Below are 27,603 nucleotides of genomic sequence, written 5' to 3'. Positions count from 1 at the left end.
TCTGCAGCAATTTGCGGAAGGGTGTGACTCCGATTCTCTTCAGCCGTCGTCGTTGGTCCCGTTCTTGCAGGATTATTTCCGGCCGCAGCGATATCTGAGATCTGATGTTTTACCGGATTTATGATATTCACGGAACACTCGTGAAATAGTCGTACGGAAGATCTCCACTCCGTCACTACCTCGGAGATGCGGTGCCGCATCGGTCGTGCGCCGTCTCTAACACCACGTTCAGACTCACTAAAATGTTGGTAACCTCCCATTGTAGCAGCAGCAACCGACCTATCAACTGCGCCAGACGCTTGTTGTCTTATATAGGCGTTGCCGACTGCAGGGCCGTATTCTGCCTCTTTACATATCTCAGTATTATAATACGCATTCCTATACCACTTACTTTGGTGCTTCAGTGTATGTATTTAATATATAAATGGGAAGCGTAACTAACGCAAACCTCGAAAAGTTCTTGATCGATTTACTTCAAACTTTTACATCATACTCTAATGAACATTCGGACAGACACGGGATATGTATCTTTGTAATATATTACATATATGGAAACAAAAGAAAAATTCGGAGTAGGTATTAAAATTCATGGAGAAGAAGTAAAAACTTTGAGGTTCGCCGATGACATTGTAATTCTGTCAGAGACAGCAAAGGACTTGGAAGAGCAGTTGAACGGAATGGACAGTGTCTTGAAAGGAGGATATAAGATGAACATCAATAAAAGCAAAACGAGGATAATGGAATGTAGTCAAATTAAATCGGGTGATGCTGAGAGGATTAGATTAGGAAATGAGACACTTAAAGTAGTAAAGGAGTTTTGCTATTTAGGGAGTAAAATAACTGATGATGGTCGAAGTAGAGAGGATATAAAATGTAGACTGGCAATGGCAAGGAAATCGTTTCTGAAGAAGAGAAATTTGTTAACATCGAGTATAGATTTAAGTGTCAGGAAGTCGTTTCTGAAAGTATTTGTATGGAGTGTAGCCATGTATGGAAGTGAAACATGGACGATAAATAGTTTGGACAAGAAGAGAATAGAAGCTTTCGAAATGTGGTGCTACAGAAGGATGCTGAAGATAAGGTGGGTAGATCACGTAACTAATGAGGAGGTATTGAATAGGATTGGGGAGAAGAGAAGTTTGTGGCACAACTTGACTAGAAAAAGGGATCGGCTGGTAGGACATGTCCTGAGGCATCAAGGGATCACAAATTTAGCATTGGAGGGCAGCGTGGAGGGTAAAAATCGTAGAGGGAGATCAAGAGATGAATACACTAAGCAGATTCAGAAGGATGTAGGTTGCAGTAGGTACTGGGAGATGAAGAAGCTTGCACAGGATAGAGTAGCATGGAGAGCTGCATCAAACCAGTCTCAGGACTGAAGACCACAACAACAACAACAATGGTAATGTATGTAATATAAAGAAGGGACACGTTGTTACCAAAGATCTCGAAAAGATCTTGTGGGATTTAGCAAACTTGACATTTTTACACGATACTCTAATGAATATTCGGACGGAAATGTACATGAAGAGGGAGCAGCAAGTAATTGACAGAGAGAGGGGTAGGAAGTTAAGCACAGAAGGATGGGGGAGGAGTAGATATACGGAGAGCGAGGTGGGATGGTAAGATGAGCAGAGAGAGGGGGAAGCAAGGAATTTAGGATGTATTTTCAATTGCTACACGTATTTACCAACTGTGAAGCATTGCTGGGCTCGCTAGTCTTAAGTAAATCAAAATCGCGAGGAGGGAGGTGGTGGGATGTCGTGACGCCTCTGCAGTGACTGGTGATTCTGGGAGGAAAAGCAGGCGCCTCCACGTGTCGAAATCGCGCTCCAGCTTTTCAGTGGCTGGTTTGATTCACACGGCGGTGCGCGTTGAGTCGTTATGCATTCCGCGGTTAATGACTTCCCGGGCAGCCACCAATTACCTCCACGCTAATGAGACATTACATAAAACGCGCACTCGAACGAAGCACGGAGGCAGGGAAGCGTGCGTAGAGAACTGCTAGGCTTGTTCCACGCTAGTCGGCCATCACTGTGCGATGTTCTGGTCCTCAGTTCGAAGGCTGATTTGTACGCCAGTAAGTCCTGTGCAAGTTTACCTGCATAACTACTGAACCCTACATCCACTGTAACGACTTTGCTGTATTCGAAACAGTGCTCTTCCTCTGTACTACCATTACCCTCAACATCTCGTTCAATCGCTAAATTTTTCAGTCACTTATGGCTCTGCCGCGTTTTAAAAACCTATCCCTCCATTTAATCTCCCGTTCAAATGGTTCACATGGCTCTGAGCACTATGGGACTTAACTTCTAAGGTCATCAGTCCCCTAGAACTTAGAACTACATAAACCTAAGTAACCTAAGGACATCACACACATCCATGCCCGAGGCAGGATTCGAACCTGCGACCGTAGCGGTCACTCGGCTCCAGACTGTAGCGCCTAGAACCGCACAGCCACTCCGCCCGGCTCAGTCATATTTTGTCGATTTTTTTTCCCTACTAAATTCAGTTCCTCTTGGGCGCTAATCCAATATACCCATCTATTAGGTTGGTGCATAAGTTCCTAGCGTTTTTGTTTCCCATTTTGGTATTCCAGTTGCTATGGGTTATTTATCGACTCATTTTCTAGTCGCAATTCACTGTCTGAGTTTACAAACTGTCATTTTGTCATTTGGAGTTGAGTGAAGCTTTTCGACGCTAGCCGGCCGGGGTGGCCGAGCGGTTCGAGGCGCTACAGTCTGGAACCGCGTGACCGCTACGTTCGCAGGTTCGAATCCTGCCTCGGGCTTGGATGTGTGTGATGTCCTTAGATTAGTTAGGTTTAAGTAGTTCTAAGTTCTAGGGGACTGATCACCTCAGATGTCCAATAGTGCTCAGAGCCATTTGAACCATTTTTTTTCGACTCTAGAAACTGGAATGCCAAGTGGAGAAATCGGAACATTTCCGAGAAATTCTTCTGTTTGAGTTCAGTAGAGGGGTGAGAGCAGCGGAGGCAGCCGGAAACATTTGCCCGTGTACGGTGATAAAACCACCGGACAGAGGACGACAAGAAAATGTTTTTTTCGTTTTAAGGAGGATCGTTTCGACATTGGCGACTAATCAGCGTGCAATGGCTAAGCTTCAGATATCGGGAATGCTCTAAGCTAAAATCAGAAAAATCAGCGGGTGGCTAACTGTGCAGCTCTGCTAGCTCGCCGTCGACTGGCTTGTGAGCACCACCGAGCTCTCCTGTCCCGTGTCGTTACTGGTGACGAGAAATGGTATCTTTGCGCTTACATGAGGAAGACAAAGGAACTGTTGAGCACAAACCAAGTAGCAATTCCCCGTACAGAGACCTGCGCGCATCCACAAATTATAATGTTTTACACCTGCTGGAACAGCACCGTGCGGTGTTTTCTTTTTTCTTTTCTTAATTTGGATTACGATTTTAGTACGCGAAACAGCTATGATCATAGCCGCCCATTCTGTGACTTAGTGAAGAGCAAAAACAGGAATTTAAATCGCAGCAATGGGAGCGAAACTCAAGGAGGAGAGAAATAAAAACGAAAGGAAACCTTTTAAAAGTGCTATTGAAGGAAGCAGTGGTTGGGAAGGGAGGGAGACAGGGTTGTAGCCTCTCCCCGATGTTATTCAATTTGTATATTGGGCAAGCAGTAAAGGAAACAGAAAAATTTGGAGTAGGAATTAAAATCCATGGAGAAGTTAGTATGGGCAGAGGTCATACTTGGCAACCGAAGAAAACCAATAATTCGGTCGTTATACCGACCTTCCAATACAAATGATTCAATTGCTGAAAGGTTCAAAGAAAACTTGAGTTTGATTTCAAACAGAGAAATAGTATCGGCAACAACTGAGAGATTTGTACCTAGTAAATTAACAAACAACGGAGCTGATCCTCCTTGGTACACAAAACGGGCCAGAACACTGATGCAGAAACAACAAAAATGCCAAACTAAAACAGGCGCATAATTTCCAATATTGGCGATCTTTTACAGAAGCTCGAAAATTAGCGCGGACTTCAATGCGAATTTTTTTTATAATAGTTTCCGCAACGACACTTTGTCTCGAAACCTGGCAGAAAATCCAAAGAGATCCTGGTCGTACGTGAAGTATGTTAGCGTCAAGACGCAATCAATGCCATCTCTGCGCGATAGTAATGGAGATACTATCGAAGACAGTGCTGCCAAAACAGAATTACTGAACAGAGTCTTCCGAAATGCCTTCACAAAAGAAGACGATATAAATGTTCCAGAAATCGAATCAAAGACAGCTGTCAACATGAGTAACGTAGAAGTAAATTAATGTCCTCGGAGTAGTGAAGGAACGTAAATCACTTAACAAAAGCGAGTCTTCCGATCCAGGCTGTATACCTATTACGTTCTTTTCAGAGTATGCTGATGCTATAGCTCCATACTTATCAATCATATACAACAGCTCTCTCGACGAAAGATGCGTACCCAAAGAGCGGAAAGTTGCACAGATCACCCCAACATTCAAGCAAGGTAGTAGGAGTAATCCAGTAAATTAACGGGCCAAATCATTAACGTAGACTTGCAGAAGGATTTTGGAACACATATTGTGTTCGAACATAATGAATTACCCCGAAGAGAGCGATCTATTGACACACAGTCAACATGGGTTTAGAAAACATCGTTCCTGTGAAACACAACTAGCTTTTTACTCGCACGAAGTGCTGAGTGCTATTGACAACGGATTTCAGATCGATTCCGTATTCCTGGATTTCCGGAAGGCTTTTGACACTATACCACACAAGCGGCTCGTAGTGAAATTGAGTGCTTATGGAATATCGTCTCAGTTATGAGACTGGATTTGTGATTTCCTGTCAGAGAGGTCACAGTTCGTAATAACTGACGGAAAGTCTTCGAGTAAGACAGGCGCGATTTCTGGTGTTCCCCAAGGTAGTGTTATAGGCCCTTTGCTGTTTCTTATCTATATAAACAATTTGGGAGACAATCTGAGCAGCCGTCTAAGGTTATTTGCATATAACGCTGTCGTTTATCGACTAGTAAAGTCATCATAAGACCACAACAAACTGCAAAACTATTTGAAAAAAATATTTGTATGGTGCGAAAATTGGCAAATGACACTAAATAACGAAAAGTGTGAGGTCATCCACATGTGTGCTAAAACGAATCCGTTAAACTTGCGTTACACGATAAATCAGTCAACTCTAAAGGCCGTAAATTCAACAAAATACCTAGGAATTAGAATTACGAACAACTAAAATTGGTAGGAACACATTTTATTGGCAGCACACATAGAAAATATAACAGATCTACTAAAGAGACAGCCTACACTACGCTTGTCCGTCGTCTATTAGAACACTGCTGCGCGGTGTGGGAACTTTACCGGTTAGGGCAGCACGTTTTGTATTATCGCGAAATATGGTAGAGAGTGTCACAGAATTGATACAGGATTTTGGCTGGACATCATTAAAAGAAAGGCGCTTGTCGTTGCGACGGAATCTTCACACTTAAATTCCAATCACCAACTTTCTCTTCTGAGTGCGAAAATATTTTGTTGACACCGACCTACAAAGGGAGAAACGATCACCATGATAAAATAAGGGAAATCAGATCCTGTACGGAAAGATTCTTTCCGCGCGCTATACGAGATTGGAATAATAGAAAATTGTGAAGGTGGTTCGATGGACCCTCTGCCAGACACTAAATGTGATTTGCAGGGCATCCATGTAGATTCCGAGACCACTGGAAGCTGCTTTGCATCCTAATGGATTTCCAGTGCCGTTTTATATGTAGCATTGTGTTGTGTTTCTATATATTTGTTCACTTCCAGTATATAATGTTTCGTGACATGTTTCCACTTTAAAATTTTTTCGTTACTGTCTTACTGTTAGATAAGAAAATATGTTTTGGACCGTAAGCTTGTGAAATTGAAATTACTGCTTGGTTTAATTTACGATTTTTTGGGTTCTTACAGCGTATGTGTCGCCCTAGTTTCGTGTGATTACCGTTTATGGTGTGTGGTTTCCAGTCTTACGTTGTTTGGAAATTACCAGGGGGCAGAAGGCAAATATGATTTTTGAGGTTACGTCCCCAACTGCGATATATTGTTTGAATAATTTGAGCCAGTCTGCAGCTGGAATGTTTTCTTTATTTGTCTACTACACTCCATTTTTGGTTTCGGACCAGTTTCAAGAATCTGTATATAAATTCATCGTTTGTAAATTACGCCCCATCAACTTACGCACACGTTATATTTGGATAGCGTTCTATATAATTTTGGCTGAGAGTGAAGTACACTAAGAGCGAAAGGAACTGATAGACCTGCCTAATATCGTGTAGGACCCCCGCGAGCACGAAGAAGTCCCGCAGCACGACGTGGTATGCACTCGTCTAATGTCTGAAGTAGTGCTGTAGAGTATTGACATCATGAATCCTGCAGGACTGTCGGTGAATCTGTAAGAGTACATCTACATACATACTCCGCAATCCACCATACGGTACGTGGCGGAGGGTACCTCGTACCACAACTAGCATCTTCTCTCCCTGTTCCACTCCCAAACAGAACGAGGCAAAAATGACTGCCTATATGCCTCTGTACGAGCCCTAATCTCTCTTATCTTTGTGGTCTTTCCGCGAAATGTAAGTTGGCGGCAGTAAAATTGTACTGCACTCAGCCTCAAATGCTGGTTCTCTAAATTTCCTCAGTAGCGATTCACGAAAAGAACGCCTCCTTTCCTCCAGACACTCCCACCCGAGTTCCTGAAGCATTTCCGTAACACTCGCCTGATGATCAAACCTAGCAGTAACAAATCTAGCAGCCCGCCTCTGAATTGCTTCTATGTCCTCCCTCAATCCGACCTGATAGGGATGCCAAACGCTCGAGCAGTACTCAAGAATAGGTCGTATTAGTGTTTTATAAGCGGTCTCCTTTACAGATGAACCACATCTTCCCAAAATTCTACCAATGAACCGAAGACGACTATCCACCTTCCCCACAACTGCCATTACATGCTTGTCCCACTTCATATCGCTCTGCAATGTTACGCCCAAATATTTAATCGACGTGACTGTGTCAAGCGCTACACTACTAATGGAGTATTCAAACAGTACGGAATTATTTTTCCTATTCATCTGCATTAATTTACATTTATCTATATTTAGAGTTAGCTGCCATTCTTTACACCAATCACAAATCCTGTCCAAGCCATCTTGTATCCTTCTACAGTCAACGACGACACCTTCCCGTACACCACAGCATCATCAGCAAATAGCCGCACATTGCTATCCACCCTATCCAAAACATCATTTATGTAGATAGAAAACAACGGCGGACGTACCACACTTCCCTGGGGCACTCCAGATGATACCCTCACCTCCGATGAACACTCACCATCGAGGACAAAGAGGGCGTGGAGATCTCTTCTGAACAACACGTTGCAAGGCGCCCCATATATGCTCAGTAATATTCATATCTGGGGAATTTAGTGGGCAGCGGAAGTGTTCAAACTCAAAAGAGTGTTTCTCGAGCCACTTTGTAGCAATTCTGGTCGTGTGCGGTGTCGCATTGTCCTGCTGGAACTGCCCAAGTCAGCCGGAATGCACATTGGACATGAATAGACGCAGGTGATCACACAGGATGCTTACGTACGTGTCACCTGTCAAAGACGGATCAAAAAATGGCTCTGAGCACTATGGGACCTAACTGCTGAGGTCATCAGTGCCCTAGAACTTAGAACTACTTAAACCTAACTAACCTAAGGACATCACAAACATCCATACCCGAGGCAGGATTCGAACCTGCGACCGTAGCGATCGTGCGGTTCCAGACTGATGCGCCTAGGACCGCTCGGCCACAGCGGCCGGCTATACGTATCAGGGGTCCCGTATCACTCCTACTGCACATACCGCACACCATTACAGAGCCTCCACCACCTTGAACAGTCGCCCGCTGACCTGCAGGGTCCATGGATTTATGAGGTTGTCTCCATACCCGTACACGTCCATCCGCTCGATGTAATTTGACATGAGACCCGTCCGACCAGGCAACATGCTTCCAGTCATCAACAGTCCAATGTCGGTGTTGAAGGGCCCTGACGAGGCGTAAAACTTTGTTTCGTACAGTCATCAAGGGTACACGAGTGGGCTTTCGGCTCCGGAAGCCCATTTCGAAGATGTTTCGTTGAATGGTGCGCACGCTGACACTTGTTGATGGCCCAGCATTGAAACCTGGAACAGTATGAGGAGGGTTACCCTTGTGTCACGTTGAACGATTCTGTTCAATCATCGTTGGTCCCGTTCTTGCGGGACCTTTTTCCGGCAGCAGCGATGTGGGTGACTTGATGTTTTACCAGATTCCTGATAAAGTACACGAGTGAAATGGTTGTACGGGAAAATCCCCTCTCCATCGCTACCTCGGAGATGCTGTGTCCCATCGCTCGTGCTCCAACAGCACGTTCAAACTCACATCTTGATAACCTGCCATTACAGCGGTGGTAACCGATCTAAGAACTGCGCCAGACACTTGTTGTCTGATATTGGCGTTGGTGATAGCAACGACGTATTCTGCCTGTTTACACATCTCTGTATTTGAATATGTATGCCTGTACCAGTTTATCTGGCGCTTCGGTGTATATGCGATCTGACGGACATATTGAGAATAGTTTGCTACTGCTTGCTGATGACGCTGTAATATAGGTGTCGTTCTTGAGTGACTGTACGATGGTGCAGGACGACACACACAATTTGTATTTGGTTTGATGAATGGCAGCTGTAATGTAAGTTAATGTTGATGTGTGGGAAAAACAGTCATATAATGTTGGCTAACTGTACCAGGGATATGGTGCTTGACTCATCACATCGATTAATCGCGTATCCGTAACGTTAAGATACGATGTGAAATAAGACGAGCATTTAAGTTCGTTGTAGTGAAAGTGAGCTGCAAAGGAGATGTTCCCATAACACATGCGCAGATCTTGAGATCTACTCGAATGTTTAGGATCCCCACCAAGTCGGATTGAAGGAAGATATCGAAACAATTCACAAGCGCGCTGTTAGAATTCATACCGGTAGGTTTGATCAACATGCGAGTATTGCGGAAATGCTACGTGAACTCAAATGGGAATCCCTGGGGGGAAGAAGACGTTCTTTCGCGAAACACTTTTGAGATAGTTCAGAAAAGCGGAGTTTTCTGCTGGCTACAGAACGATTCTACTGCCGCCAACGCACATTTCACAGCTTAGACGAGATAACACAAATCTGGGCTCGTACGCAGGTATATTCACAGTTGCTTTCCTCTCGCTGTGTTTGCGAGTGGGACGGGAAATGCAGCCACTAGCCGCCACCGTGTGGTGGCTTGCAGAGTATGTCTGATAGTTGTACATAAGCCTTGCTATGAATTTTGTGGTCTAATTTTGCGGGAAATGTGCGAATTACATTCGAGACAATACGGTATAACTGAGTGTCTACATGCACGGAGAAGTTCTCTGCCATACCACCGGCTGTTTCCTGTACCCACATCTTGTTTAATTTCTACTTTTAGGCCATCGTATAACCAAAATATTCCCTTCACTAACTGTTCAGTTCTTTACCATCTTTCTCAAGAAGCTTAACGATTTGTATTTGTCGGCCGTTCCTATTACTTTAACAGTCTGTTATTAACCACTGTGTACTCCTTATGCATTTAAGTAAATTTGTTTTCGTCATAATCATATAATATTGTTCCCGCGGCATGGTATATGGACCAAATGCCAATAAATTTAAAAATAAAACTTAAAAAAATAAATGCCTCTTTCGACAACTCTCGTAAACGGTCAGAGGTCCTGGCAGCAGAGCCGTACCGTCCGACCGCCTTTCCATCCTCTGCCAATGGCGCCTTCGACAAATCTGCTGTAAACTAATAGCCCGTTTCAACTGTAAGTGGGCTGCTTATGCGTCGGCAGCGCTGTGTAGCGCTTTGCATTGGATCTCTGCGCTTTCTTCGTAAGAGACTCTGTGGCTCGTCGGACTCGTTGTTGGAAGTTAATCGCCAGTAGTGTTGGGCAGTTGGAAGTTAGACGCCAGCAGTGATGGAAGTACTGGTGGGCAGTTGGGGGTGAACAGCCAGCAGTGATGGATGTTAAATGTCATAAGTTGGCACTTATGGAGGGTAGAGGTCTGAAGTGTTAGCGTAGGCTAACGATCTGTACATGTTCGACTGGGAGATTGAATATTATTCATAATTATATGCCTTTGTACTAGATGTCAACGACGATTTATACTCGTGTCTGAACTGGATGTCACATTATTAAGGTAAAAAATACATTGCAACAAAATGTTTCCTTTCCTAACCACTTGCCTATTAGTAGTTAGTGGCTTTAGTAGTTAGAATCTTTTATTTAGCTGGCAGTACTGACGTTCGCAGTATTGCAGTAGTTCGCGTAATGAAGATTTTTGTGAGGTAATGCTTAAAGAAATCTATAGGCTATTGTTAAGATTTCTTTTACTCAGGGCCATTCTTTTGAATTAATTATTTGAATACAGGTTATCCTTGTTCTGAGCAGTCAGATTGCGTTGCGCTAGAATATTGTTGGTCAGTGTTGACATGATAAGAATAAGTAAAGAGAAACTAGGTTCAAAGAAATGGCTCTAAGCACTATGGGACTTGACATCTGAGGTCATGAGTCCCCTAGACTTAGAACTACGTAAACCTAACTAACCTAAGCTAGGATTGGAACCTATGACCGTAGCAGCAGCGCCATTCCGGACTGAAGCGCCTAGAACAGCTCGGCCACAGCGGCCGGCGTACCGGTCTGTACAGCAATCTGGACCACCACCTCTCAAGGTCTCGCTGTATGGTGGTACATAATGCAATGTCGTTTCCACGAGTAATGAAAAGGGCGGAAATCATATTTTGATATCTATTCCAATTTTCTGTATAGATTCCGAAACTCTCGGAACCAAGTTTACGCAAAACTTTTTTGATGTGTATATATCGACGATATTTTTCTCCACGATATATCAATATATCGATATAGAAATGGCAATATGTATGTTTTTATATATTTTTACACCACTTTCGGTTAATATTTGAAACTGTTTTTTTGAAACCAATGGAAAATAATTTTACTTTCAGTGTGTGAAGTGGTCTTACCATATTTTCTGCTTTCATCACGTTCAGTCGTTCTCTTTGACTGTGTGAAGCAAGTATAGATGACACAAAGAAGTAGTCCGGTTGTACTGGAAGGTGGCGGTGTGAATGGAACAAGAACATTTCCGATGTGAAGAAATAGGACGTCCGTTGCGTAAAAAAAAAAAAATAAAAAAAACAGTTTTTAACGCAACTAGTGCGCTGTTTCTTCACATCAGCATTCTTCAAAATCAGTTGCTGAAAATTATGAACAAAAGTCTACGTGACAAGATTGGTCTTTGCCGCGGGCGGAGACGTGTGAGGAGATATGCAGATGTAATCCTCGCTCGGCGCTACCAACAGACACTCCAACGATTAGCTTCACCACACAATTTGGGCACTACAACTGATAGGTCGCTGGCGTTGACGCAAATGAAAGAACATGGAAGTCGACATGAAGTGTTCCGGACAAATCCGATAAGTGACGGAACGGAATGACGGACTCACCGGACACCTTTTACTGTTTCACATAGATAGAGTTACCATTGTTACCAAAGTGGTCGTCGCCCTGCCTAAACGTGCATCGTATTCCTTTCAGTTCTTGCTCGAAGGGGGATAGCTTGTTGATGTATAGAATATCTAATAATAATTCAGATCTTAAATATACAGCTGTAAAACCAGCATTATATTTACAACGTGCAACCGATAATTTTATAGGCCGGTACGTCAATGTTTATCCCATCGAAATATCAATAATTCTTCGATATATCGATACGTTTTTTGAAAAATCGGGGCAGATAGTGCAACTTTTTTTAAATTCCTGTTTGTCTTCGTCTTACTCTACACGTAGACAACGACGGTTCAGAACCGTGCCCGGCCATCCAGATTTAGGTTTCCGCGATTTCCCCAAATCGCTCCAGGCAAGTGTCAGGACACATAAAAAGTCCTCCGTTTACTTGCCGCGTCAGATCTGGATAAAATCCCGAGCTCTCGATGATTACCTCCGTCATCTTCGTCAGGGGTAAAACTGAATGACGGTCACAGCGAAAGTGCAGAGCCGGTTTCCTCTCCCACCCTTGCAACATTCCGAGCTGATACTTCATCTCTTATGACCTCGCTGTCGATTGCACCTTAAACCCTAACCTCCTTTCTTTCTTCTGCACATAGTTTTTTTTCCGCCGTTTCTTAATTAAATAAGCTCGAAGGATGTGTTACCAACCACAGACAGTCATAATTTTCAGCTCGGAACGGATTCTCAGCCATGTTTCTCAAGCCTCATACGTCGCAGTACATTCGAATTGTGAACGAACACTGAATGTTACCGTTTCCCCACCCTTAGAATGATCGCAGTACCCGTGGTCTAGGGGTAGCATCTTTGATTCATAATCAAACGTCTTCGGTCCCGGTTTCGATCCCCGCCACTGCCTAAATTTTGATAAATAATCAGCATTGGCGGCCGAAGACTTCCGGCATAAGAAGTCAGCCTCATTCTGCCAACGGCCTTGTCAAAGAGGGCGGAGGAGCGGATAGAGGTTCAGGGCACTCTCTTGTCCTAGGGGTGGGAAATTGCCCCTAAAGGCGGAACAATCAGCAATGATCAACGACATGAGGATGCAGAAGGCAATGGAAACCACTGCATTAAAGACACGTAACGTGTATCCACAGCACATGTGGCCTGTAATTGAAGAAGTGTCATGATGATCTCTCCATTGGCAAAAGATTCCGGAATAGTCCCCCATTCGGATCTCCGGGAGGTGACTGCCAAGGGGGAAGTTACCATGAGAAAAAGATTGAATAATCAATGAAAGGATAACGTTCTACGAGTCGGAGCGAATGTCAGAAGCTTGAACGTGGTAGGGAAACTAGAAAATCTGAAAAAGAAAATGCAAAGGCTCAATCTAGATATAGTAGGGGTCAGTGAAGTGAAGTGGAAGGAAGACAAGGATTTCTGGTCAGATGAGTATCAACAGCAGCAGAAAATGGTATAACAGGTGTAGGATTTGTTATGAGTAGGATGGTAGGGCAGAGGGTGTGTTACTGTGAACAGTTTGTAACGCCGGAAATGCATATCCTCCTATTTCCATCTATTGTACTATATTTGTTTCCCTTGGTTTGTTACCTCAAGATATGACATTTTTGTCTCTTTATATATTGTAATTGTTTTACTATTTGTATGTATATATATATATATATATATATATATATATATATATATATATATATATATATATATATATGCATTTATGTCGATGTATAATTGGTTTGTTTTGTGAATATTATTTGTATTTTTACGCTGGGTCTTGCCTAGGGAAAACTGCTATCGAACGATTACATCGATAGGTCGTGTGAAGAATCAAAGTGTGTAGGATCTTTGGTAGTGTTAACTCTGCCGCGTGGAGCGCGGGCAGAGAGAGTCTGGCTGGGGTAGCGAGTGGAGCAGGTGTGTTGTGTGAAGCTCCCGCAGGTTGCCGCGCTTTCGCGGTTTGGCGGCATGTAATTGCGCTCGACTTGCGATGATAGTTTCTGACATGGTGTCGCGGACGGGAAACATTAGCTGGCGCACATCAAGAGCCCGTTTTCGTCTGGTGACCGTGTCGAGAAGAAGGCGCGCCAACATCCAGCTTCTGCAACAGCGACGGCCGACAATGAGTGACTGTCGCCACCTCCTCGATCGCCGACTTCAAACCTTCAATCAACCAACAAGGAAGACTGGTAGCACGTAAAGTTTTAGAACTGTATGGCGGACCTCAGCTTTTCAAACTGTACCATTTTCGTAACTATAATTACAGCAACTTAGCATGAACATTTGTTGCTCATTGTCCCAATTGCATTACCAAGTAGGGTCCCTTCCTTTTCCGCAATGAACCCGAGTGTCGTTGAAATTCGAACGCCAGCACTAAAGTAACATTATAGCATTTCACTGCTTTAATTTCGAAGTTCAGTTAAAGTATTCATAGCTGGCTACAATATTTAGATTACACAAGCACGAATTAAGAGTGCGAGTTTTGTTACCGTATTTTAGCTTACCTGTGACTGCAGCTCAGCTTGGTACGTACTAAATTTTACTATTGTTAATTGTTCAGAATCATTTAATTCAAGTTCAAAGTTAAATCTCTTATTTCTAAATTGCGTAGATTCAAGTAGCTTTTGAAATGATTGTTGAGGTAGTCCAAGACTAACCGTATTTTACTGAATTTCGATGTGCTTCAGAAAGAAAGCTCACTATTAACTTCAGTCACTAAATTAACTTTCGATTTTCCGGTTTTATTAATTCTTTTGCTAAATTAAGTGTAGCGAAATTTATTACTTCTGACAAACTTTCAGTTTTCACACTACACGTGTCAACCTTCAGTTGCCACGCTTCTAGTGCTAATGATATGTGTAATAACCTTTCTTTTTCAGTTATTATAGTAATTGTCCATAGGACTGGCGACCGTAATTTTCCCCAAATCTCAAATATCTAATTACCGCTAGTTAATTGTTAACGTAACGGCCGCACATTTACTTTCTTTATTAACTTTACCCCTTTTCAAAATTAATTTCCGCCAGTTTCATTTGCATTTTTCCTTTCATTTAGATGTAACCCTTTCCTCCCTCTTTACCGACAGGTTAACTTCGGTGACGATTGCTTTTTCCCAAATTTCCATTAGGTACACGCGGTTTAATTTTTCACTGTCATTAAGGTCGATAAGTGAGGGGGAGGTTACAAGTTCAGTGACCGGGTTGTTCTAATCAGAATCGACAGCAGACCAACACCGACAACGATAGTTCAGGTATACATGCCGACGTCGCAAGCTGAAGATGAACAGATAGAGAAAGTGTATGAGGATATTGAAAGGGTAATGCAGTATGTAAACGGGGACAAAAATCTAATAGTCATGGGCGACTGGAATGCAGTTGTAGGGGAAGGAGTAGAAGAAAAGGTTACAGGAGAATATGGGCTTGGGACGAGGAATGAAAGATGAGAAAGACTAATTGAGTTCTGTAACAAGCTTCAGCTAGTAATAGCGAATACCCTGTTCAAGAATCACAAGAGGAGGAGGTATACTTGGAAAAGGCCGGGAGATACGGGAAGATTTCAATTAGATTACATCATGGTCAGACAGAGATTCCGAAATCAGATACTGGACTGTAAAGCGTACCCAGGAGCAGATATAGACTCAGATCACAATATAGTAGTGATGAAGAGTAGGCTGAAGTTCAAGACATTAGTCAGGAAGAATCAATACGCAAAGAAGTGGGATACGGAAGTACTAAGGAATGACGAGATACGTTTGAAGTTCTCTAACGCTATAGATACAGCAATAAGGAATAGCGCAGTAGGCAGTACAGTTGAAGAGGAATGGACATCTCTAAAAAGGGCCATCACAGAAGTTGGGAAGGAAAACATAGGTACAAAGAAGATAGCTGCGAAGAAACCATGGGTAACAGAAGAAATACTTCAGTTGATTGATGAAAGGAGGAAGTACAAACATGTTCCGGGAAAATCAGGAATACAGATATACGAGGGCGGTTCAGAAAGTAACCTCCGATTGGTCACAGTGCGGGTTGTGGGGGGAGTAGCGACGCCATCTGTGCGTTCACGCACTCAACAGGTCAGTCGGCATCAAGCCGTGGTCGAGTGAACGTCGTACCTGCGCTAGTTTAGTTTTTCTGGCAGTTTGCAATGTGTGCTGCAATAGAAAACCCCGCCAAATGTGAAGTGCGTGCTGTCATAAGGTTTTTTACAGCCAAAGGATATTCTGCAGCAGCTATTCATCGTGAGCTTTGTGCCGTGTACGGACCAAGAGTTATGAGTGAAGGAGTTGTCCGTGAATGGGTACGTTTATTTAAAAGTGGACGAGAAAACGTTCATGATGAAGAGAGGAGTGGTAGACCATCATTGGCGACTGACGAACTCGTTCAGACAGTTGATGCAAAAGTTCGTGAAAATCGACGTTTCTCAATGTCGGAGTTGTCTACTGGTTTTCCACAGATTTCTAAGACTCTCTTGTACGAGATAGTGACAGCAAGATTGGGTTACCGTAAGTTCTGTGCACGATGGGTGCCCAAAATTCTTACCGACCACCACAAAACTCAAAGAATGGCCTCTGCATTAGACTTTCAGTCACGTTATGAGGACGAAGGAGAACCATTGTTAAACAGAATCGTGACCGGTGACGAAACCTGGATTAAGTACGTCAGCCCTGAGACAAAAGAACAATCAAAGATGTGGGCACATTCAAATTCGCCTACCAAACCAAGAAAAGCCTCGCAAGATTTTTCTGCCAGAAAACTGATGGCAACGGTGTTTTGGGATGCCAAAGGGGTGTTGTTGGTTGAATTCATGGAACGTGGTACGACCATTAATCAAGACGTGTACTGTGAAACAATAAAAAAGTTACGACGGGCTATACAGAACAAACGCCGTGGTATGCTGACTTCCGGTATCGTTTTTTTGCACGATAACGCCCGTCCTCACTCTGCTCGCAGAACAACGGCCCTTCTTGAGTCCTTCAAGTGGGACGTTATCAACCATCCACCTTACAGCCCAGACCTGGCGCCAAGTGATTATCACCTCTTCATGCATTTGAAGAAATGGCTCGGGTCACAGCGGTTTGATGACGACGAAGAGCTCAAAGATGCGGTCACAGGCTGGCTCCAGGCACAAGCGGGTGATTTTTATGCAGAAGGAATTTCAAAGCTTGTGAAGAGATACGATAAGTGCATCAATCGCTATGGAGACTATGTAGAAAAATAGTGCAAAGATGTAGTTGTAAGATGTATATATTAAAATATTTTTCTTTAACTTGGTGTATTTTTTTAAATCAACCGGAGGTTACTTTCTGAACGGCCCTCGTACAAGTCGCTGAGGAATGAAATAAATAGGAAGTGCAGGGAAGCTAAGACGAAATGGCTGCAGGAAAAATGTGAAGACATCGAAAAAGATATGTTTGTCGCAAGGACAGACTCAGCATACACGAAACTCAAAACAACCTTTGGTGACATTAAAAGCAACGGTGGTAACATTAAGAGTGCAACGGGAATTCCACTGTTAAATGCAGAGGAGAGAGCAGATAGGTGGAAAGAATACATTGAAAGCCTCTATGAGGGTGAAGATTTGTCTGATGTGATAGAAGAAGAAAGGGGAGTCGATTTAGAAGAGATAGGGGATACAGTATTAGAATCGGAATTTAAAAGAGCTTTGGAGGACTTACGGTCTAATAAGGCAGAAGGGATAGATAACATTCCATCAGAATTTCTAAAATCATTGGGGGAAGTGGCAACAAAACGACTATTCACGATGGTGTGTAGAATATATGAGTCTGGCGACATACCATCTGACTTTCGGAAAAGAAAATTGAGAATGCGCTAGGTGACGATCAGTTTGGCTTTAGGAAAAGTAAAGGGACGAGAGAGGCAATTCTGACGTTACGGCTACTAATGGAAGCAAAGCTAAAGAAAAATCAAGACACTTTCATAGGATTTGCCGACCTGGAAAAAGCGTTCGACAATATAAAATGGTACAAGCTGTTCGAGATTCTGAAAAAAGTAGGGGTAAGCTATAGGGAGAGACGGGTCATATACAATATGTACAACAACCAAGAGGGAATAATAAGAGTGGACGATCAAGAATGAAGTGCTCGTATTAAGAAGGGTGTACGACTAGGCTGTAGCCTTTCGCCCCTACTCTTCAATCTGTACATCGAGGAAGCAATGATGGAAATAAAAGAAAGGTTCAGGAGTGGAATTAAAATACAAGGTGAAAGGATATCAATGATACTATTCGCTGATGACATTGCTATCCTGAATGAAAGTGAAGAAGAATTAAATGATCTGCTGAATGGAATGAACAGTCTAATGAGTACACAGTATGGTTTGAGAGTAAATCGGAGAAAGACGAAGGTAATGAGAAGTAGTAGAAATGAGAACAGCGAGAAACTTAACATCAGGATTGATGGTCACGAAGTCAATGAAGTTAAGGAATTCTGCTACCTAGGCAGTATAATAACCAATAATGGACGGAGCAAGGAGGACATCAAAAGCAGACTCGCTATGGCAAAAAAGGCATTTCTGGCCAAGAGAAGTCTGCTAATATCAAATACCGGCCTTAATTTGAGGAAGAAATTTCTGAGGATGTACGTCTGGAGTACAGCATTGTATGGTAGTGAAACATGGACTGTGGGAAAACCGGAACAGAAGAGAATCGAAGCGTTTGAGATGTGGTGCTATAGACGAATGTTGAAACTTAAGTGGACTGATAAGGTAAGGAATGAGGAGGTTCTATGCAGAATCGGAGAGGAAAGAAATATGTGGAAAACACTGATAAGGAGAAGGGACAGGATGATACGACATCTGCTAAGACATGAGGGAATGACTTCCATGGTACTAGAGGGAGCTGCAGAGAGCAAAAACTGTAGAGGAAGACAGAGATTGGAATACGTCAAGTAAATAATTGAGGATGTAGGTTGCAAATGCTACTCTGAGATGAAGAGGTTAGCACAGGAAAGGAATTCGTGGCGGGCCGCATCAAACCAGTCAGTAGACTGATGACCAAAAAATGATCGTGCTACAGTCGTGAGTTATTTCACTTGTGGCCATCATCACCACCTTTTTCTCAGTGGCCAAAATAGAGATGGGGGAAAAAGCGACATGATAAATCGATACCGGTATTTTATTTCTGAATAACCGGTATCTTTCGGTATTTGTTTGGTCTCGGTTATAGCAGGTTTTTTTCATCGGCTGAAAGAAAAAAGAAAACGAGCATATCAGTTTTCCATAGCAGCTGTGATAAAAGTTTTCTTCGTTTTTAAATAAATCTTTTACGAATGTTTATTCGTAAAATTTACATTGCTTTGAAATATTAGGGTGTTATGGAAAATGTGAAAATTCGATGTATGTTTTTTTAATAACAACGCTGACTGTCAGAAACGAGCATTATGCTGCAGATTGGCGATATCCCTAGTTTGAAAGTATTTTATGAAGCGTGGTAGCATACAAAAATAAACGATTAAAAACCAGAGGAGGTGCAAAACTTGGGACATCATATGAGGAGAAAACATTCACAATGAGCCTCAGAAGAGAAGGCAAATTTAATTGTGAATTTGAGTGATGTACCTATAATTTTATTGCCCTGCTATAAACTCGGAATAATAACTGATCGCTTAATTTTGTTGCTGCTTCATGGTGAAACGTTGATACCATCCAAAAGTGAGGACGCAGGAAAGTCGTCCACTCGCGAGCTTTCGCCGTCGCCTCGCCCGCTCGCCTCCTTCACCTTCGCCACACCTGCTGGAGACAGTGAGACCGACTTCTGGCACAGCCTCGACCTCACATCAACCGAGATCTCCTACTCCTTCCTCTCCAATGGAATTTTTCAATCCTTGTTCCAAGACTGTCGTTTATTATTGGAAATAATGACAACAAAAAACCAGAAACTCGGTTACTTCAGAAACTGGTTATTTCGGGCGGTTTCAACAATCAGGTTAAGCTGGAGATGAAAACAAGCGGAACAGTCGACAACCGGTTTTTTGAGCTACAGCCGCCATCCCTAGTGTTCGTAAATTATCACACGTTCTTTAACTGCTCTCACATTAAACTATCAGGCAAACACAGAACAAGATGGCGTAACGATAAGACACTGAACACCCATTCGGAAAGATGGAGGTTTAAATTCGCTTCTGGGCATCCAAAACTAGTTTTTCTACATAGGACGAATGCTCGGATGGTTCCTTTAAAAATGGGACGTCGATTTCCCTCCGGTCCATCTCCGTTCCGGCCTAGAATTCCGTCGCTAATCACGCTGTCGTCGCCGGCCGGTTACCTTACTCTCGCTTTTCCTGAGACAACACAGTCACGATCGCACTTGATATACAGGGTGAGTCACCTAGCGTTACCGCTGGATAGATTTCGTAAACCACACCAAATACTGACGAACCGATTCCACAGACCGACCGTGAGGAGAGGGGCTAGTGTAATTGGTTAATACACTCCTGGAAATGGAAAAAAGAACACATTGACACCGGTGTGTCAGACCCACCATACTTGCTCCGGACACTGCGAGAGGGCTGTACAAGCAATGATCACACGCACGGCACAGCGGACACACCAGGAACCGCGGTGTTGGCCGTCGAATGGCGCTAGCTGCGCAGCATTTGTGCACCGCCGCCGTCAGTGTCAGCCAGTTTGCCGTGGCATACGGAGCTCCATCGCAGTCTTTAACACTGGTAGCATGCCGCGACAGCGTGGACGTGAACCGTATGTGCAGTTGACGGACTTTGAGCGAGGGCGTATAGTGGGCATGCGGGAGGCCGGGTGGACGTACCGCCGAATTGCTCAACACGTGGGGCGTGAGGTCTCCACAGTACATCGATGTTGTCGCCAGTGGTCGGCGGAAGGTGCACGTGCCCGTCGACCTGGGACCGGACCGCAGCGACGCACGGATGCACGCCAAGACCGTAGGATCCTACGCAGTGCCGTAGGGGACCGCACCGCCACTTCCCAGCAAATTAGGGACACTGTTGCTCTTGGGGTATCGGCGAGGACCATTCGCAACCGTCTCCATGAAGCTGGGCTACGGTCCCGCACACCGTTAGGCCGTCTTCCGCTCACGCCCCAACATCGTGCAGCCCGCCTCCAGTGGTGTCGCGACAGGCGTGAATGGAGGGACGAATGGAGACGTGTCGTCTTCAGCGATGAGAGTCGCTTCTGCCTTGGTGCCAATGATGGTCGTATGCGTGTTTGGCGCCGTGCAGGTGAGCGCCACAATCAGGACTGCATACGACCGAGGCACACAGGGCCAACACCCGGCATCATGGTGTGGGGATCGATCTCCTACACTGGCCGTACACCACTGGTGATCGTCGAGGGGACACTGAATAGTGCACGGTACATCCAAACCGTCATCGAACCCATCGTTCTACCATTCCTAGACCGGCAAGGGAACTTGCTGTTCCAACAGGACAATGCACGTCCGCATGTATCCCGTGCCACCCAACGTGCTCTAGAAGGTGTAAGTCAACTACCCTGGCCAGCAAGATCTCCGGATCTGTCCCCCATTGAGCATGTTTGGGACTGGATGAAGCGTCGTCTCACGCGGTCTGCACGTCCGGCACGAACGCTGGTCCAACTGAGGCGCCAGGTGGAAATGGCATGGCAAGCCGTTCCACAGGACTACATCCAGCATCTCTACGATCGTCTCCATGGGAGAATAGCAGCCTGCATTGCTGCGAAAGGTGGACATACACTGTACTAGTGCCGACATTGTGCATGCTCTGTTGCCTGTGTCTATGTGCCTGTGGTTCTGTCAGTGTGATCATGTGATGTATCTGACCCCAGGAATATGTCAATAAAGTTTCCCCTTCCTGGGACAATGAATTCACGGTGTTCTTATTTCAATTTCCAGGAGTGTACAAACCATACAAAAATGCACGGAAATGTGCTTTTTAACACAAACCTACGTTTTTTTAAATGGAACCACGTTAGTTTTGTTAGTACATCTGAACATATAAACAAATACGTAATCAGTGCCGTTTGTTGCATTGTAAAATGTTAATTACATCCGGAGATATTGTAACCTAAAAGTGACGCTTGAGTACCACTCCCCCGCTGTTCGATCGTGTGTATCGGAGAGCACCGAATTACGTAGGGATCTAAAGGGAACGGTGATGGACCTTAGGTACAGAAGAGACTGGAACAGCACATTACGTCCACATCCTAACACCTTTTTATTGGTCTTTTTCACTGACGCACATGTACATTACCATGAGGGGTGAGGTACACGTACACACGTGGTTTCCGTTTTCAATTATGGAGTGGAATAGAGTGTGTCCCGACATGTCAGGCCAATAGATGTTCAATGTGGTGGCCATCATTTGCTGCACACAATTGCAATCTCTGGCGTAATGAATGTCGTACACGCCGCAGTACATCTGGTGTAATGTCGCCGCAGGCTGCCACAATACGTTGTTTCATATCCTCTGGGGTTGTAGGCACATCACGGTACACATTCTCCTGTAACGTACCCCACAGAAAGAAGTCCAGAAGAGTAAGATCAGGAGAACGGGCTGGCCAATTTATGCGTTCTCCACGTCCTATGAAACGCCCGTCGAACGTGTACCTCACCCTTCATGGTAATGTACATGTGCGTCAGTGAAAAAGACCAATAAAAAGGTGTTAGCATGTGGACGTAATGTGCTGTTCCAGTCTCTTCTGTACCTAAGGTCCATCACCGTTCCCTTTGGATCCCTACGTAATTCGGTGCTCTCCGATACACACGATCGAACAGCGGAGGAGTGGTACTCAAGCGTCAACTTTAGGTTACAATATCTCTGGATGTAATTAACATTTTACAATGCAACAAACGGCACTGATTACGTATTTGTTTATATGTTCAGATGTGCTAACAAAACTAACGGGGTTCAATTTAAAAAAAACGTAGGTTTGTGTTAAAAAACATACTTCCGTGCATTTTTTATGGTTTGTATTAACCAATTACACTAGCCCCTCTCCTAACGTTTGGTCTGTGGAATCGATTCGTCAGCAATTGATGTCGTTTACGAAATATATCCAGCGGTAATGTTAGGTGACTCACCCTGTATAAGTTGCTATGCATGTTAATACTACGACAGTGAACTGTAGTAACTATTTCATCCATAGTACTATTCGCTACAACATATTTTCGTGTTTATCCATGTACCTGTTGTTTGTAAATAACGGTGGCATATTCATTACATAATTACTTAGCTGTAGGTTACAGCTCTTTAACAGCAACAACATTTTTTTTTTTTTGCAATTGTGTTCCGCAGTACAGCATTAAACACAGCCGATCGGTTCTAGGCGCTTTAGTCCGGAACCGCGCCGCTGCTACGGTCGAAAGTTCGAATCCTGCCTCGGGCATGGATGTGTGTGATGTCCTTAGGTTAGTTAGGTTTAAGTAGTTCTAAGTCTAGGGGACTGATGACCTCAGATGTTAAGTCCCATAGTCCTTAGAGCCGTTTGAACCATTTTTGAACAACTATTAAGCAGTTGACCATCCAGATGAACCCAGGAGTAACCAACAGTGTCCTGTCGATGACCGTTCAGTGAACGCCATTGGCTACGTATAAGCCTCCACAGATGGCGCATGGTTCATTCGCCTATGCTGACTGCCGCTCGTCAGCGAAGAAGGCTGGAATTGGAACGCAAATAGAGAACTGGACATCCACTGAGCGGCGGCAGGCTGTCTTTACAGATGAATCACTTTTGTCCTCCAACCCACAGATGGCCGTTAGCTCGTGTGGCCGTCCAACAGTCATCGTAAGTTTTCAGGCCGGACGAGGGTGCGTTATGGTCTGGGAAATGTTTTCTTGCCATTTCCTGGGTGATCCCGTCATTCTGAAAGCCACAGTGGTTCAACAGAAGTATGAATCTATGATAGGAGACCATCTCCACCTGTACATACAGTTTTCTTACCCTCGGCACGATGGCATCTACCAATGGGATAACGCAACGTGTCACACAGCTCGCAGTTTACTTGCGTGGTAGAAGAGCACCAGGCTGAGTTCACCTTACTGCCTTGGCAACCACACTTCCAGGATTTAAAGCGAATCGAGACTCCGTGAGACCACCTCGATCAGGCTGTTCACACTGTGGATACCCAACCGAGAAACCTAGCGCAGCTGCCCACAGCACTGGAGTTGGTGTGGCTCCACATGCCTGTCAGTTCCTTCAAGAGCCTCACTGACGGGATTACCGAAGTGTCCGATTCCACCTGTCTCCCTTCACCCATGACGTCATCAATATGGCGGAAATGGCTATTCTAAGCGTCTCCAATATGGCGCCTATGACGTCACTACATACAGGCGGCAACAAACACGAAAATACGTACAAATAAGACAATAACATCTCCCTCAAAAAATACAGTCAAACTAATGGGGCAGCCGCGTGAAATTGGGGGTTTTAGGGAGGGGACAAGCTAAATATAGCAGTAAAAAAAAAAGACACCACGATCCCAAAACACAAAAATGACGAACAAAAAAAAATTACAGAATCTACAAGAATCTTCCCTTGACCTATATAGGTCAACCATAACTATTGATACGAAAAAACTACCACCTATAACTACGAAAAACGAAACCAAAACCACAACACCTGAAAAATTCAAGAGCCAAACATCTCTACGTAAATTAAAATACGTTCAATACACAATAAATACTCAAAAAACACAACAAGACGACATCTACAAACACAACCAACTCATAAACTCCACGTCGTAATGACGTCACACACAACACGACCCTTACGTCATGGTCAAAGCACACAGGTGGAATCGGTTGCTTCCGTTGACCCTTACTGGCTGCTGGGTGACAATCTGAGCAGTTCTCTTAGGTTGTTCGCAGATGATGGTGTAATTTACCGTCTAGTAAGGTCATCCGAAGACCAGTATCAGTTGCAAAGCGATTTGGAAAAGATTGCTGTATGGTGTGGCAGGTGGCAGTTGACGCTAAATAACGAAAAGTGTGAGATGATCCACATGAGTTCCAAAAGAAATCCGTTGGAATTCGATTACTCGATAAATAGTACGATTCTCAAGGCTGTCAATTCAACCAAGTACCTGGGTGTTAAAATTACGAACAACTTCAGTTGGAAAGACCACATAGATAATATTGTGGGGAAGGCGAGCCAAAGGTTGCGTTTCATTGATAGGACACTTAGAAGACGCAACAAGTCCACTAAAGAGACAGCTTCCACTACACTCGTTCGTCCTCTGTTAGAATATTGCTGCGCGGTGTGGGATCCTTACCAGGTGGGATTGACGGAGGACATCGAAAGGGTGCAAAAAAAGGGCAGCTCGTTTTGTATTATCACGTAGTAGGGGAGAGAGTGTGGCAGATATGATACGCGAATTGGAATGGAAGTCATTACAACAAAGACGTTTTTCGTCGCGGCGAGATCTATTTACGAAATTTCAGTCACCAACTTTCTCTTCCGAATGCGAAAATATTTTGTTGAGACCAACCTACATAGGTAGGAATGATCATCAAAATAAAGTAAGAGAAATCAGAGCTCGAACAGAAAGGTTTAGGTGTTCGTTTTTCCCGCGCGCTGTTCGGGAGTGGAATGGTAGAGAGATAGTATGATTGTGGTTCGACGAACCCTCTGCCAAGCACTTAAATGTGAATTGGAGAGTAGTCATGTAGATGTAGATGTACTGACTTTTTGCCGCACGTCTACACTGCAAAAGCTGATTAATCAGGGTTTTCACAGGTGACTGGAAAGTATAATACTGCCCGGAAGAAAACCCAACACAGAACCGAACAGTGCTGGATCCAAGCTCGAAAGCTAAGAATAAAGATGGTATTGCCATTGTCAACAGCACACGGCGTGAGCGAATGGCACAAATTTGTTCCCAAACAAGACAGGCAGCGCACATCGTCGACAGATGGATTACTGTGCAGTTAGTTTCGGTGCGGCACACTACAAAAATAAAGGAAGGTAAGAAATTAAACGAAACGCAATTACTATGTAACGAACCTCTGGGAATCACCGGTCCCTTATACCGAAATACTCAAAAACCTCCGAAATTTTGTCTGAGAGTAGAGGTTCACCTTGTAGATTACGACTGCACTACAAAAGTTTATAGCTACTAAATTATAAGTGTAGAAAAAATTAATAGCACACAGATATCATATGTGGCGTCAAGTAAAATCTGTGACTGGATTGAGGACGTTTTGGTAGGAAGGACACAGAATGTTATCTTGGATGGAGATTCATCGTGAGATGTAGAAGTAACTTCGGGTGTGCCTCAGGGAAGTTTGTTGGGGCCCTTGCTGTTCATGTTGTGCATTGGTTACATTGCGAACAATATTAATAGTAATCTCAGGATTTTTGCAGGTGATGCAGTTCTCTGAAACGAAGTACTGTCTGAAATAAACTGCATAAATATTCAGACTGATCTTGATAAGTTTTCAAAGTGGTGTAAAGATTGACAACTTGCCTTAAATGTTTAGAAACGTAAAACTGTGTGCTTTACAAAAAGAAAAAATAGTAGTATCCTGTGACAGCAGTACCGAGTTCCTGTTGGAATCGGCCATCTCTTCCAAATAACTTGAGCATATCACGGAATCATCGTATAGTCTCAGTTGTGGGCGAAGCAGGTGGTAAACTTGCGTTTACTGGTAGAATACTGGCGAAACACAATCAGAGACTGCTTAGAAATCACTCGTGCGGCCAGTCGCAGAATGTTCAAATGTGTGGAACGTGTACCAAACAAGACTAACAGGGGATATCGAATGGTATACAGAGACGGGCAGCCCGGATTGCCGCAAGTTTGATTCGTGGGAGAGGTCACAGAGATGCTGAAAAAACTGAATTGGCAAACTGTTTCAGCAGACGTAAACTATCCCGAGAAAATCTGCTAACAAAGTTTCAAGAACCGACTATAAATGACGGCTAGGAACATATTACAAGCCCCTACGTATCGCTCACATACAGTAATTACAGCAAGCACAGAGGCAGTCCAAGAATTTTTCTTCCCGCGTTCTAGACGTGAGTGGAACGGAAAGAATCCCTAGTAACGGGTACAATTGTACGTACTGTCTGCCATGCACTTCACCGTGGTTTGCAGAGTACAGATATAGATGTGATCTAATTGGCACCTACCGAAAATAATGTCAAATTGCTATTGGGACAATAAAGCACGATTAGTTTCACAAAATAAGACAACCGATTCCGATCACATTATGTGAGCGTTTCTGAAAAACAAATTTCAGATTTGAGAAAAAGGTAGGCAATAAAATATGGTTCCCGGGCAGATATCTGCCATAAGACATCCTCAGAACTGAGCTTGGGAGACTAGCGGTGCGAGCAAGTGGAGCGCAGACGAGGTACTCACGAGAAAAACTCCGTCGGCAGGCCGCGGCAGCGACTGAATCGGTCCTCTCAACACGGAAGTCACAGACAAACTGACGGGCAAGCCGCGGCGCGCTCACGACGCGACGGCAGCGCTCCTAGCGGCGGTCGCGAGAACCGCAGGGAAGCTGCGTGTGCCGGGCCGTGTCAACAAATGCACGGCGTAAGCGCGGACGGCCCGAGTGCCGTTAGAGCGCCTACTGCCTTTACAGCTGCTCCGAATATTTTCGTTGCAATGGGTTCCACAGCCATGAGAAATTTCTTTAGTGATCTCAGTTTGCCGCACTGGCTGTTATTCTTGGCATGAAACCACCCTTTTATTACCACACTTCGCCAAGGTTATTTCGACTACGCGGCAGAAGGTTCCCCGGGAAGCTCTTGCACATCCTCCGCGATTAGGCCGGTATTACACTATCAAATTTCTTTGTCAAATATCTTTGTCCAATATCTTTGTCAAAGATATTTGATGGTGTAATAGGGAACTTTGTCAAATGTCGTCCAATATCTGATCAAATGTAGGGCCTCGCTGTAGATTTGATCCAACGAGTTAAAATTTCATAGAGTGGCTGAGATACTAGTTACAGCGCTCCTAGCGGCAACCAACGCTAACTCGGCCGCCATGTTCTCCTTAGTCAAAAC

General features: G+C 44.0%; 1 protein-coding gene across 2 annotated transcripts in view; it reads right to left on the bottom strand.

Annotated features, from left to right (window-relative positions):
• Nucleotides 1-27,012, bottom strand: part of LOC126210321 (uncharacterized) — a 423,726-nt gene extending 396,714 nt beyond the window's left edge. Inside the window, exon 1 of one of the 2 annotated variants that reach the window (XM_049939519.1) lies at nucleotides 26,948-27,012. The gene's annotated coding sequence lies outside the window, so the exon portion shown is untranslated. The remainder of the gene's footprint in view (nucleotides 1-26,947) is intronic. The other variant, XM_049939520.1, reaches the window with a different exon arrangement.
• Between the last annotated feature and the right edge of the window lie 591 nt (nucleotides 27,013-27,603).

Source organism: Schistocerca nitens, chromosome 10 (genome assembly GCF_023898315.1).
Source record: "Schistocerca nitens isolate TAMUIC-IGC-003100 chromosome 10, iqSchNite1.1, whole genome shotgun sequence".
In the NCBI taxonomy this organism is placed as follows: domain Eukaryota; kingdom Metazoa; phylum Arthropoda; class Insecta; order Orthoptera; family Acrididae; genus Schistocerca; species Schistocerca nitens.
This window is presented reverse-complemented; position numbering and strand designations above follow the sequence as displayed.